The 12230-nt window shown below is 45.5% G+C and overlaps 1 protein-coding gene across 4 annotated transcripts in view; it reads right to left on the bottom strand.

Annotated features, from left to right (window-relative positions):
* XRCC2 (X-ray repair cross complementing 2) overlaps positions 1-12230 on the bottom strand; it is a 181382-nt gene that overhangs the window by 79065 nt on the left and 90087 nt on the right. For all 4 annotated transcript variants that reach the window (XR_015243787.1, XR_015243791.1, XR_015243788.1 and 1 more), the window contains exon 3: positions 7682-7854. The gene's annotated coding sequence lies outside the window, so the exon portion shown is untranslated. The remainder of the gene's footprint in view (positions 1-7681; positions 7855-12230) is intronic.

Here is a 12230-nt window from a genome sequence, read left to right as displayed (position 1 = left end):
CTACACTTCTTTGCTCCTGTCCCCCTTACAGTGCACACGCACCCTGTCACATTGCGGTGACTTGTTCGTGGATCGGTCTCATCCTTGGTGTGACCCTGTGAGGGCACAGTCATGGCTTGTTCGTTTGGTGTTCCCGGAAAGCAGCACAGTGTCTGGTATGCAGTCGACATAGTAAATGTGCTCTGGTCCCATTTAATCAATAGTAATTGAAGGAATCTGAAAGATAAGCAGTCTCTACAGGCATAAACTCGGTGCCATAGATCTATTGATTTTTGACGTTAATAACGGGTAATGGATTGTCTTCACTGACCCTTGATGGGCTCGAACGATTAGAAAATAGTCATATATCGAGGTAGCCCGAGCAGACCCTCAGCAAAATTGGAGGGTTGGTGACGTCTGTCTTTCGTTCTTGAAATGTGTCTTGAGGACTTGCTACCCCTGCTCTCTGTGGCCCTCTCACTCGTCCTGGCACCCTGCACACCCTTTCACAGTTGAGTCTCACATTTTGACCAAGATCAAAAGATCCTGGTTCTCTGCTTGTCCTCGAGGTTGGCAAACATGAAAATGGGTGGAGTTGGGAGTTTTGAACGCTGTTTCCCTTTCTCCATTTGGCAAAATAAGGTGACAGAAAGAGACAATGATTCATATTACAGTCACTGCTACTTACAGAGCCAGGCACACGTTAATCATTTTACACGCATTTCTGTATTTGTAGGTCTTCACAATATTCATTTGAGGTGGATACTGTCTCATTCCCGTTTCTTACAAGCTAGGAAATAAAGGCTCACATCATGTGTTTAGAGCTCTGCATCTAACAAATGGCAAAGCTGGAACACCAACTCTTTAAAAAAAAATGTTTTAACATTTTATTTATTTTCGAGAGACAGAGTGCGAGTGGGGGAGGGGCAGAGAGAGAGGGAGACCCAGAATCCGAAGCAGCTCCAGGCCCCGAGCTGTCGGCACAGAGCCCGACGTGGGGCTCGAACCCACGGACATGAAATTGTGACCTGAGCTGAAGTTGGGTGCTTAACCAACTGGGCCACCTGGGCGCCCCCCAACCCTTAACTGTCTAGCTCAAACCTTGTTCTGTTAATCGCTATTATAAACGTTCACACACCATGATATTTTGTGAACTGGAAGGTGTGGCCAAAACTTTCATCCGAATTATTAAAATCCTATTGTACAATTTAGTAACTGAGGGAAATAGTGAGGAAATATTTTTGGACATAATGGCCAATTTGTTGCTCCTAAAATTACATCACCTGGTCTCTTATTTATTTGGATTTGGCAAGTGTGAAGGTAAGAAAACTGGGATAGACAGGTTAGAGAGAGTCCCTTAGGCCTTCTGTAGACCAGCTCAATACTCCACTGGCCAAACCAATTATCCAGCTTCAGCTTTCACCAGGAAAAGGCCAGAAGTTTGTCAAGAATCATTCATCCTTCTGGTAGCAAAACAAACCTCCCACCATTCCCTGAAGAATAAGTACATTTCCGAAGGGAATAGATGTGAGTTCTTCTGAGCTTTCAAAGGATTTAAAGGGGAGTTAAAAAAAAAAAAAAAAGCTTCTATAAAATGTAAGAAATATTGAAGGGAAAAACTCCCCGGATAATCTGATTATTACAGTGATTGTACCAAAGTTAAACGTCTCTCAGATATTTGAACATTTCTGTTCTTGGAGCTAACAGTATTAAAAAAATTTTTTTTATGTTTGTTTATTTTGGAGAGAGAGAGAAAGAAAGAGAAAGACAGAGCATGAGGGGGAGGGGCAGAGAGAGAGAGAGAGGGAGACACAGAATCCGAAGCAGGCTCCAGGCTCTGAGCCATCAGCAGAGAGCCTGATGAGGGTCCTGAACTCACAATCCACAAGATCATGACCTGGGCGGAAGTCAGACGCTTAACTGACTGAACCACCCAGGTGCCCCTTGGAGCTAATAATATTAAACGTATTTGTAATAGAATTGTTGGTATTTTCGCGGTAAGTTAACAATGGTGCCTGCATGTGGTATTTGCTTAATTGAAGAAGTTGGCTAACTATAAGGAGGATAGTATCAGCATATAGTCTAAAACAACCCAAGCTGGTTGGATTACTGGTGCAGCATTAGGTATTATTTTCAAAAGAGTAATCATAATGCACATTTATGACTATTTCAGTGTGTGATCTCGGACAAATCACTGAATTCTCTATTGGCCTCAGCTCCTTCAACTATAGATTAAGGGCTGGACGAGGTGACTTCTAAGAATTCCTCAGAACTCCTTTCTTAGGTGGGAGAGTCTCACACTAATGGTGATATTTATTTGTTAATTTATTCATCCTCGAAACATTAATTACTTATTAATTCCCTCCAGCATTTATTAAGCGTGCCTACTAGGCACCGGGCACTCTGCTCCATGCTAGGAATAGATAAAAGGATGAAAAGACACAATCTCGTCCCTCAAGGAGTTGACACTCATGGAACCAAGGCCACCTCAAAGCAGGGTTGGCTACGGGTACACATAGTAAGGGTCACCTATCCAAAAATATATCTCCTCAATTCTAAATTTAATATTCCCGTACTACGTAGCCTTTGGTTTAAAGCAGCATCTCTCAGTGTGTTATTCTTTGGAAAATTCTGTTATTCATTTGACAGATGTTTACTGAGTGTCTACTCTGTACCTGGCTAAGTGCTGCCTTCACAAAAGGTTTCCCCATTGAGTAAGTTTGGGAAATACTGGATTAAACGAAGCTGAGGCTCCTTCACGTGTAAAACTTCTTGCCATGGGGAACTTATTTTGGGGGAAGAGCTCACAGGACCCGTGTTGTGCAGTTCACACTTTGATAAAGCACTGAAGGTCCCTCTGTCTCCCCAACAATGGTGTAAGCATTGGGGGGGGGGGGATGCTCATAAAATGGAAGGCTATCCATGCATATATCATTCAACACCTTAACTAGAATTAGAATGTGATAGCTCTATCAAAATATTCTTCCCAGAAACTCGATTTAAGGTAATCTCTTTCTTGAGATGGCATTCCTTTCAGGATAGAACCAGAATCTTAGATGAACCAAAGTTTGAAGGTCTTGGGAAAATGCAGCTGGAGCTCACCCTAAATAGCTGTGTCACCTGATTTATTAGAAATCAGGCTGTTATTTCTGTGGGTGATGTCTCTGTTCTCAGCCTGCTGGAAGAGAATGGGCCAAAATATACTAATTGGATGAAATGGAAATTACAGGAATTTGGAGATGGAGCGGATGAAAACACAACCAGCACTAATCAAAGGCTAATTATTCTCAACTGGCAAGATGGCCGCCTGGGGGTGTGAGTGACACAGGCCAGCAGAGGAGGAGCCCAGGCCCGGCCTGGATGCCACTGGCTGAGGGTGAAGTTTTCCAAGAGATTCTTGTCCTTGACTGTTTCTGGTTAGTCAAGAAACATTTCTGGGTTTGTATCCTCTTGTTTACGGAGGAAGGGCCACCCTGGGGGGCTGGGGGCTCTGGGCTGTAGTGCTGATTGTGGTTAAGAGGATGACAATTTACATTTGTACGATGCTCCCTGAGGACCCCGAGCTCTGGGAGGAGTGTTGTTTGCTTCGTCCCTTCCTAACTACATTTTACTGTTAGATGATCAGATTAAAATAAAGGAAAAAGAAACTTACAGAAGGGACTTGACAATATGAATGTGAAGCGGAGGAGGGGCTGCCTGGCCAGGACCTCGTGGTGGCTGTGTGTGGGAAGGTCATGAGGGCCAACGATTTTCCACCATTGCCTCCCCCACGGGCTCCTTTCCAATTCTGCATCCAGCCGCCTCACCATCTGCCTCACTGTGGCTTCCAATCGAATCACCCCATTTCTTAAGCAGTTGGGATAAAAGGTCTTCCCAGGACTTGATTTTAAGGCAATCCATTCCTTGAGTTGGTGTCCATTCTTAGGGGTTTTATTTTTTTACTTTATTTTTAAAGATTTATTTATTTTGTTTTAAAGTAATCTCTACACCCAACGTGGACCTCGAACTCACAACGCTGAGATCAAGCAAGAGTCGATGGGGCGCCTGGGTGGCTCAGTCGGTTAAGCGTCCGACTTTGGGCTCAGGTCATGATCTCACAGTTCGTGAGTTTGAGCCCCGCATCGGGCTCTGTGCTGACAGCTGGGAGCCTGGAGCCTACTTTGGATTCTGTGTCTCCCTCTCTCTCTCTGCCCCTCCCCTGCTTGCTCCCTGTCTCTCTCTCAATAAACAAACAAACAAACAATTAAAAAAAAAAAGAGTTGCACACTCCACCAACTGAGCCAGCCAAGCGCCCCCATTTTTCGGGGTTACAGATAATTGAAGAAATAGCAAGCTACAGTTATCATGGTGTAGGCCCTGAAAGTCAGGGTGGGTTACAGTAGAACATGACCCCACCTGGAACTCACAATCGTGAGGTTTTAGAAGTGACTCCACATTTACTCTCAGGTTATCCTAATTCCACATATGTAGAGAACACTATCTAGGGCCTGGGATTTCTATCAACACCTACATGGAATGTGACATGTGACCTACATGGGATGGAACTACTCCAATGAATCTTTCCGAACATTCCTGCAAATAAATTACTGGGCTTGTTATTTCTGGGCATTTTTTTTTTCAGGCAGATACTGAAATCACCGAGCTTCAACAGTGATAGGAAAGGAGCTCTTTGGGATAATGGGGAAAACTTTGACTTAGGGAGACCAGACTTGGATCAATGTGGCCAGGTACAAAGGGGTAAAGGAAAATCACTGCTCCCCACTTCTCTTGGACATCCCCACTCCCTGGGAAGTTGGTGGGGAGTCTGGCAGTCTGGTGGAAAGGGGAGACCAGAGAGGGCTAATACAGCTTCTGATCAGGCATTTAAGAGCCAGGAATATTGGTGCACAGATTGAATTGTGGGGGAAATAAGTCTTAAATTACGAGAAGACCTCTCGTTCATCTAATCCAGGCTTTTGCCTCTGCTCCGTGTTCAGTCTGTGCTTGAATTCATCTATTCAGGTGGATCACTGCCTCCCAGGCAGCCCACGTTGGTGGTTAAAAAGTTCTTTCTTAGATTAAGCCTAAACTTACATCCTGGTAACTTTTACCCTTTGGAATGGTAAAAGCAACTACAGTTGACCATGAACAACATGATTTTGAACTGCATGGGTCCACTTACATGCAGATTTTTTTCCTTATAAACACTATAAAATCCAGCACTATAACTGTACTTTATCTTCCTCATGATTTTCTTACAAACATTTCTTCCTCTAGCTTACTTTCTAGTAAGAAGACAGTATATAATACAAATAACATATAAGATATTTATGCATTATGTTATCAGTAAGGCTTTCGGTCAACAGTAGGCTATTAGTAGTTCCATTCTGGTGGCCTCAAAAGCTCCACATGGATTTTCAACTGTGCGGGGTCGGGGGGTGGACCCAAACCCCTGCGTTCAGAGTCAACTTCCTTTTTCCTTCCACACCATTGTTGAAGATAGATACCAGTCCCTGTAAGCGTTCTCTGCTCTGATGAAGGAACGTCATAGGAAAAGAGTAAGTGCTGTACTGAGTCTGCTTAGGGTCAGGAACATCGCTCCCACCCCCAACTAGGAAAAAAATTCCAGATGTAAATCTTGATTTCTCCTGCCCAAATCCTTTAGGAGACACAAATATTAAACTAACAGTGATGACATTTGAAAAAAAAAAAAAGGTGTCATTTTAAAGACCTTCTTCCCTATTCCTGTCAAACCTCTCAAAAAAAGACTTTATTATGAAAAATTCTAAAAAAAATGAAGGAAAAATACTTGCAAAGTATATGATAAAGGTGTAGTATTGTCTTTTAATTTTTATTTTAAGTAGTCCCCATGCCCGATGTGGGGCTTGAACTCATGATCCTGAGATCAAGAGCCACGTGCCCTGCTGATCGAGCCAGCCAGGCACCGCAAAGGTATATTCTTTTTTATTTTTATTTTCAAAGTGTATTTATTTATTATGAGAGAGAAACAGAGAGAAGAGAGAGCGGGGGGGTGGGGCAGAGAGACGGGGAGAGAGAATGTCCCAAGCAGGCTCTGCACTGTCAGCCAGGAGCCCGATGCGGGGCTCAATGCGGAGCTTGAACTCACAAACCGCAAGATCGTGACGTGAGCCGAAATCAAGAGTCTGACGCTTAACCCGCTGAGCCACCTGGGGGTCCCTCGTATATTACTCTTCTACATCTGTTTATTTCATGGGCAAACAACAGCTAACAGAAGTGCTTATCATGAGCTGGGGGGATTTGCATTAAACTCACTGAATTCTTGCAGTGCCTCTCTGAGCTCCATGCTATCCCGTTTTGCGGACACAGAAACTGAGGTGCAGTTTCCTCGTTCGAGATCGGACAGCTGCTGAGTGAGACAGAAGTGGAGCCAGGCGGTCCCTGACTGCTCCGTGGTGCCGCCTCTTGTGAGCAGTGATTCGCAAAAGAAGAGAAACAGACAGAAACCAGCAGCGAGGGGCATGCAGAGCGAGGCACTGAGCTGCTATGTCTCCAGAACCTTCAAACTAAAACAGCTGGTGTTTGCGAAGTCGCAGAGAAATAACGCGTGTTTGTGCTGCTGGTGTTTGGCAGCCTTTCTGAAGACAAAGAGGAGTGTCGGGCGCCCCCCAATGTGCATGTCTTTTGATTCAAAAGGGCTGTTTGTAAGAAATTATCCTGAAGAAATAAATAGGAATGTATAAAAAGAGGGGCGCCTGGGTGGCTCAGTTGGTCATGCGGCCAACTCTTGGTTCCGGCTCAGGGAATGCGTGTTATGGTTCCGTAGGTTTGAGCCCCGCATGGGGTTCTGTGTGGAGCCTGCTTAGGGCTCTTTCTGCCCCTCCCGCACTTTCTCTCTCTCTCTCTCTCTCTCTCTGTCTGCCTCTCAAAATAATAAATAAACTTAAAAAAAAAGAATGTATGCAAAGGTCTACTGACAAAGATATTCCAAGTGGTTATGGTGGAGTCACTGTGACATAGAAAAGTTAGAAAAAAATACTAATTTTCAACCCTGGGAGATGGATTAAATGGGGCAGGACACCAAGCAACCAATAGAAAAATGTGCAGAAGGATTTTTTAATACGTGGCAATCTATAGATAATGCGAGTGAAAAAAAAAAAAAACAACCCTAGGTTTCAATATGAGAATAAACCACTATTTTCTTCTTTTCTCCTTTACAAACAAATGTTTATAGACGCGGTGAGAAGTGAGAGTAAAAATACACCCCACGTTGTAAATAACGATTATCTCGTAAGTAATGGCAATTCTCATTCTCTTCGTGGTGTCTATTGTATTTACACTTCTTTCTAAGTTGAACACATAAAAATCTAATCATAGAATGAAGTAATAGGCAAATAAAGCTATTTTTAATTAAAAATGGGAAGGCAGGAGTAAGCAGAAAATTCCAACATGAAGAACCCACTGGGACTGCCCCATCCCCTGTGATTCCTTGTTTGCAGTGTCCACAGGGGTCTCTGGAAAATGAAGGTTACGGTTTCGTCTCACCATTAAAACAAAAATCCCATCAGAACACAGTAATTTCCTTGTAAAGGAGAGAGGTGCTGGTGAGGGAATCACAAGTAGAATCAGTTTTTCATTTTCCTTAAATGTGTCCTTGAGGGTTTCATACCCGAGTATGAAATCCCTCGAGGGTGTGTCTAGTTTCTGTCTCGGCCAACATTTCTAAAGGGGTTGAGACACCTACCTGGAAGTTAACGTCCCTGTCGCCCCTCAGACAGCCCCCTTCAACTGCTGAGGGTCTCCAGGCAAAGTCCACCTTGTAATGCGACGTGAGTTCCTTTATCCGATGTCCTTTATCCAATGTCCTTTGTGTGGAGGTCCACACAAAGGCTGGGCTCCTCTCTGGCGCTCCACACCCTGGAGTGGGAGAAACGGTAAGTCAGAACTCTCCTCCTTGCCTAGGCATCCTCCTCTTTCCTCCCTGGGGCATTAACATTTGAGAGAGAGAGAGAGAACGAGAGAGAGAGAGAGAGAGAGAGAGAGAGAGAGAGAGAGAGAGAGAGAGAGAGAAGGAGGGTGTTTTAAACCCAAATGTGGTAATTGAATGGCATTCTTCAAATGGACCTGATCTTTTTACAAGTCTCAGGACTATCTCAAGTCACAATACTATCTGAATAGCCTAGAGGAGGAGAGTCCAGTCCATAGAGTATACAGTCTTCTTGGCAGATGATGTGAATGGTTCTCTTGTCTGGAGTCGCATGAGCAGAAAGGGACTTGGGGTTTGGGTTTCCCCATGGCTCCCCCAACCATCTGGTGCGGTCTCGCTTCCCTTGCTTATTCCCCCATTTCCACCGTGGGTATCATCATCCGCACAGCCCCACAGACTAAAAACCTGGCCTCACTCCTCAACAACGCCAGCCTCCACCCCAGCGACCCAGCCTGACGATTCTACTTCCAGTGTCCTTGGACACCTCACCTCTGACATTGCCCTGGTTCAGGCTTGCTTTCTGTGTCTTATCCACCCATAAAATACACATTTAAAGGCCATCTTAGAAAACAAAGAAACTGCTTCTAGTTCATCTTTGGTACGAGAGGGGGTCTGTCCTTCGAGTAGTGTGCGGGCAGAAGAGACTTCCTCTGATTACAAAGTAGCAGGGAGGGAGGGCAGTCTTGCAAGCAGATGGGTAACTGGGGATCAAGTAATCACTGGCGGACGGCAGTAAGAGATAAAGCAAAGCCTGGCCGCATCATTCAAAACGGACCAAACCGATGTGCTGTGTAACCCACAGGTATTTGTCTCACTGTGGCAGGGCACAGAGACAGAGACAGACACCGGGGGACCACCTGGAAAGGGTGGCTGGGGGAGGCCTTCACGAAGAGATGACATTTAAGCCAAGACCTAGAGTGTGAGGAGGGTCCCTGGTGTGAAGAGCTGGGTTGGCCAGGGTGGGAGTGGAGGCAGGGAAGTGTTCATGTAGAGGAAGTGGTATATTTGAAGGAAAAGAGTCAGCCTTTTGGGGGGAATGAAACAAGAAGGGTAAGCGGCGGTCAGATGGTACGAGGCTTGAGAAAACTAGAGGAGCTTGGACTTTGCTTGGAAGGTCGTGGAACACAGTGAATACACGGGGAGGAATAAAATGGACATCGCTCCTTATTCCCACTGAGCTTACATTCTAGGATCCTCCAAGAATCTTCCAAGTTATAAAGGATCAAACTTGGAGCTTTGAGGCTGAGCTCCTGCAGGAATATGGGTATGTTCTTGGGAGTGTGAAAAAGCTCCATGAGAATTTTATAATTTTTTATTTTTGTTTGGAAAAACAATACATTTTCTTTCCCCTCCTTCCTTCTTTCCATCTTTCCTTCCCCCTTCCCTTCCCGTCCCGTCCCGTCCCGTCCCTTCCCTTCCCTTCCCTTCCCTTCCCTTCCCTTTCCTTTCCGCATGGAGCCTGATGTGGGGCTCAAACTCGGGAACTGTGAGATCATCACCTGAGCCAAGATCAAGAGTCAGCTGCTTATCTGACTGAACCACCCAGGTGCTCCGCCTCTGACATTTTCTGAGTCATCAGATGATCACTTCAAAACTGAGTGTCGTTACACAACACTCGGGCATACGTGTCATGCTATCAAATATCTTCTAGTTGCCCTTCTCCCTCCCTAGCACCCAGCGTCTGCTCCTTGCCCTGGAGACCTTGACCTGCATGGACTGTATCAAGAGGCTCCCTTGTGTCTTGGCTGTCTGGTCTGGTTCGGCCAATGGGGAGCCCTGGCAGAAGAGGAAGAGGACAGGGGCTGGGTTACCTCTCTCCCCTCAAGCTTGTTACCTCTCTCCCCTCAAGCTTGTCCCTGGCCATCTGTGCCCGGAGACCAAAGGCCACATCTCCTCTCAAGGCGACTTCTCTACTTGACTCCCTCCTTCTGTCCTGGTCACTGTCCCCATCCCTGGATTGAAATCCCTGCCCCAGCTTCTCTTGACCCCAGCAGCTCCTCCGTCACTCTACCCACCACCCCCCAGGTCCCCAGGCACCCTGCCCACACCTTTAAATAGCCTCCTTGTAATAAATCCTCCTCAGATTACCCAGGTTGAGTGTGCGCTCTACCTCCTAGGGAGATCCTGACTATCAAGGCACAGAGGGGGCTTGGACGTTTCCAGGCTAATTCAAAGAGAGAGGTGTACTGAACCTAGGAATGACTCATTCACAGTATGTGAAGGCTAACGTCAAGGGACCCTGGGCCTCACCCTGTTCAAATAAAGACACCGAGCAGCTGGACCAGAGCAGCAGTGGGAGAACGACTCACAGCAGCAGCCAGGACGTGCCAGGCAGCGGCGATCTGTACCGTGTTCTCGTGTGAAGAGTGATTTTGTTTCAGCAAAACAACATCAGCTGTGACAATTAAAGCTGTTCGTCTGACTTACATGCTTTGTGATTGTGTTTGTGAATTATTCGCGATTTTCGTGTAGCATAAGATTTACGATCATCAGAGTTTGTGTTCATGGTTGACATTTTTAAGTAATACTATGATGACATGATGCACTTACGTTGGTGATTTGTGAGACTCGCAAAAGGCCAGTCTGGGCCTCCATTTCACCCACCGCAGAAATGCATCTGGGGTACAAGCAGCTCAGTCTCCATTCGCCAAAAGGGTCTGACATCAAAGTGAAATTAAAAATTGTTCATCGCTCTTCCCAGTTTTACACTCTACGCGGACACTTGTGAAAAGTCCAAGCCCTTTTCTGTGCAAGCTTTTCATACCCTCGCTCCATCCGTGCTCCCCTTCAGGGCTCAGCACAAACATACTCCGCCATGGAGTCCATCCCGGTGTCCCTTCCTGACCAAAGGTGGACTCTCCCTTTGAACCTCCCAAGCGCGTCACATCCTGCTGTGTATTCTCGTGGGTGTACGTCTCTCTTCCTCCTGTTAGCTTTTGCTTTTTTTTTTTTTTTTTTAAATGTTTATTTATTTTTGAGAGAGAGAGAGAGACAGAGCATGAACAGGGGAGGGGCAGAGAAAGAGGGAGACGCAGGATCTGAAACAGGCTCCAGGCTCTGAGCTGTCAGCACAGAGCCCGACGTGGGGCTCGAACCCACGGACCGTGAGATCATGACCTGAGCCGAAGTCGGACGCTCAACCAACCAAGCCACCCAGGCGCCCCTAGCTTTTGCTTTTTGAAAGCAGGATCTGTATTCCATTGTTTTGTATTCTCCTTAGCCTTTCCCAAGGTGTCTTAACGTGTTATAGATGTTTAATAAATATCTAGTGAATGAATCCGTGGAAGATACGAGAGTGTATGAATTCTACACATGTTGTATGATACGTGCATACATACACAGTAACACTGGAAAATAGAAGAGTTCTGTTTAATTGTATAACACACACTTGCCTGGTGTTCTGAGTACTTGTTCCCTCTGCATCCGGGGCACAGTCCGGGCAGCCCTCCAGCAGCTCCATCAAACACTGTCTCTTAATCTGCAACCTTAAGCTTCTCCTGTGCCAAGGCTTCTGGCTTGAGATACCCTCCATTTGTATAACCCAGCATCCCCTGGGCCCCTGCCCCTTCTAGCAATTCTTCTCCTAATGGGTTCTGGCGTAATCAGCCTCTCTTTACTGAGTGTCAGTCGTCAGAGTGGCTCTGTCCTCGTGATCTTGGGGGAAGAGGGATGCAAAGAGTTCAAGCGCAGCCTGTGCCCTTCAGGACTTTGGATGATCGAGGGGGAAAATGAAGTGTATCCATGCTAAGTCAAAGTGAAAACACAAGTAAGCTCACCGGAGCCTAGAATGCCTGAGAAAACATTTAAAAAGTGTGCCCACATACGACCACGTGACCAGAGTTTGCAGCCTTGCATTGCAGACTTGAAATCTGCTAATTAGCTTCACTGTGGTGACAGTTTCACAAGGTGCACATGAAATTGTCACGTTGTGCATCTTAAATCTATACAATTTTTCGTTGTCAATTATACACCAGTAAAGCGGGGGAAGTGTACCCATAAGCATAACTGGATATTCTATCAAGAAAACCGTGTAAAACTCAAAACTTCAAGGCAATACATAGGGAACCATGGATTACTCATTTAACAAAAGATTTTTTTTTTAAACCCAGCTTCCTGAGTATATTGGAATTGTCACAGATTTTTTTTTTTTTTTTAAAGCTGGAGGGACCCTGAAGGTTATCTACTTTCACACTTGCATTTTGCAAATGAAGAAATTAGGAACCATCTGTTTTTTTTTTTTTTTTTTTTTTTTCCACTCTTATTCCAGGACCCCTGAGCCCTGTGAAAGAAAAATCACACAGCAGGG

Source organism: Puma concolor, chromosome A2, assembly GCF_028749965.1.
Source record: "Puma concolor isolate L17-30 chromosome A2, mPumCon1.1.hap2, whole genome shotgun sequence".
NCBI classification, from domain to species: domain Eukaryota; kingdom Metazoa; phylum Chordata; class Mammalia; order Carnivora; family Felidae; genus Puma; species Puma concolor.
Note: the sequence above shows the minus strand (reverse complement) of the source record. Positions and strands in the feature narration are given on the sequence as shown.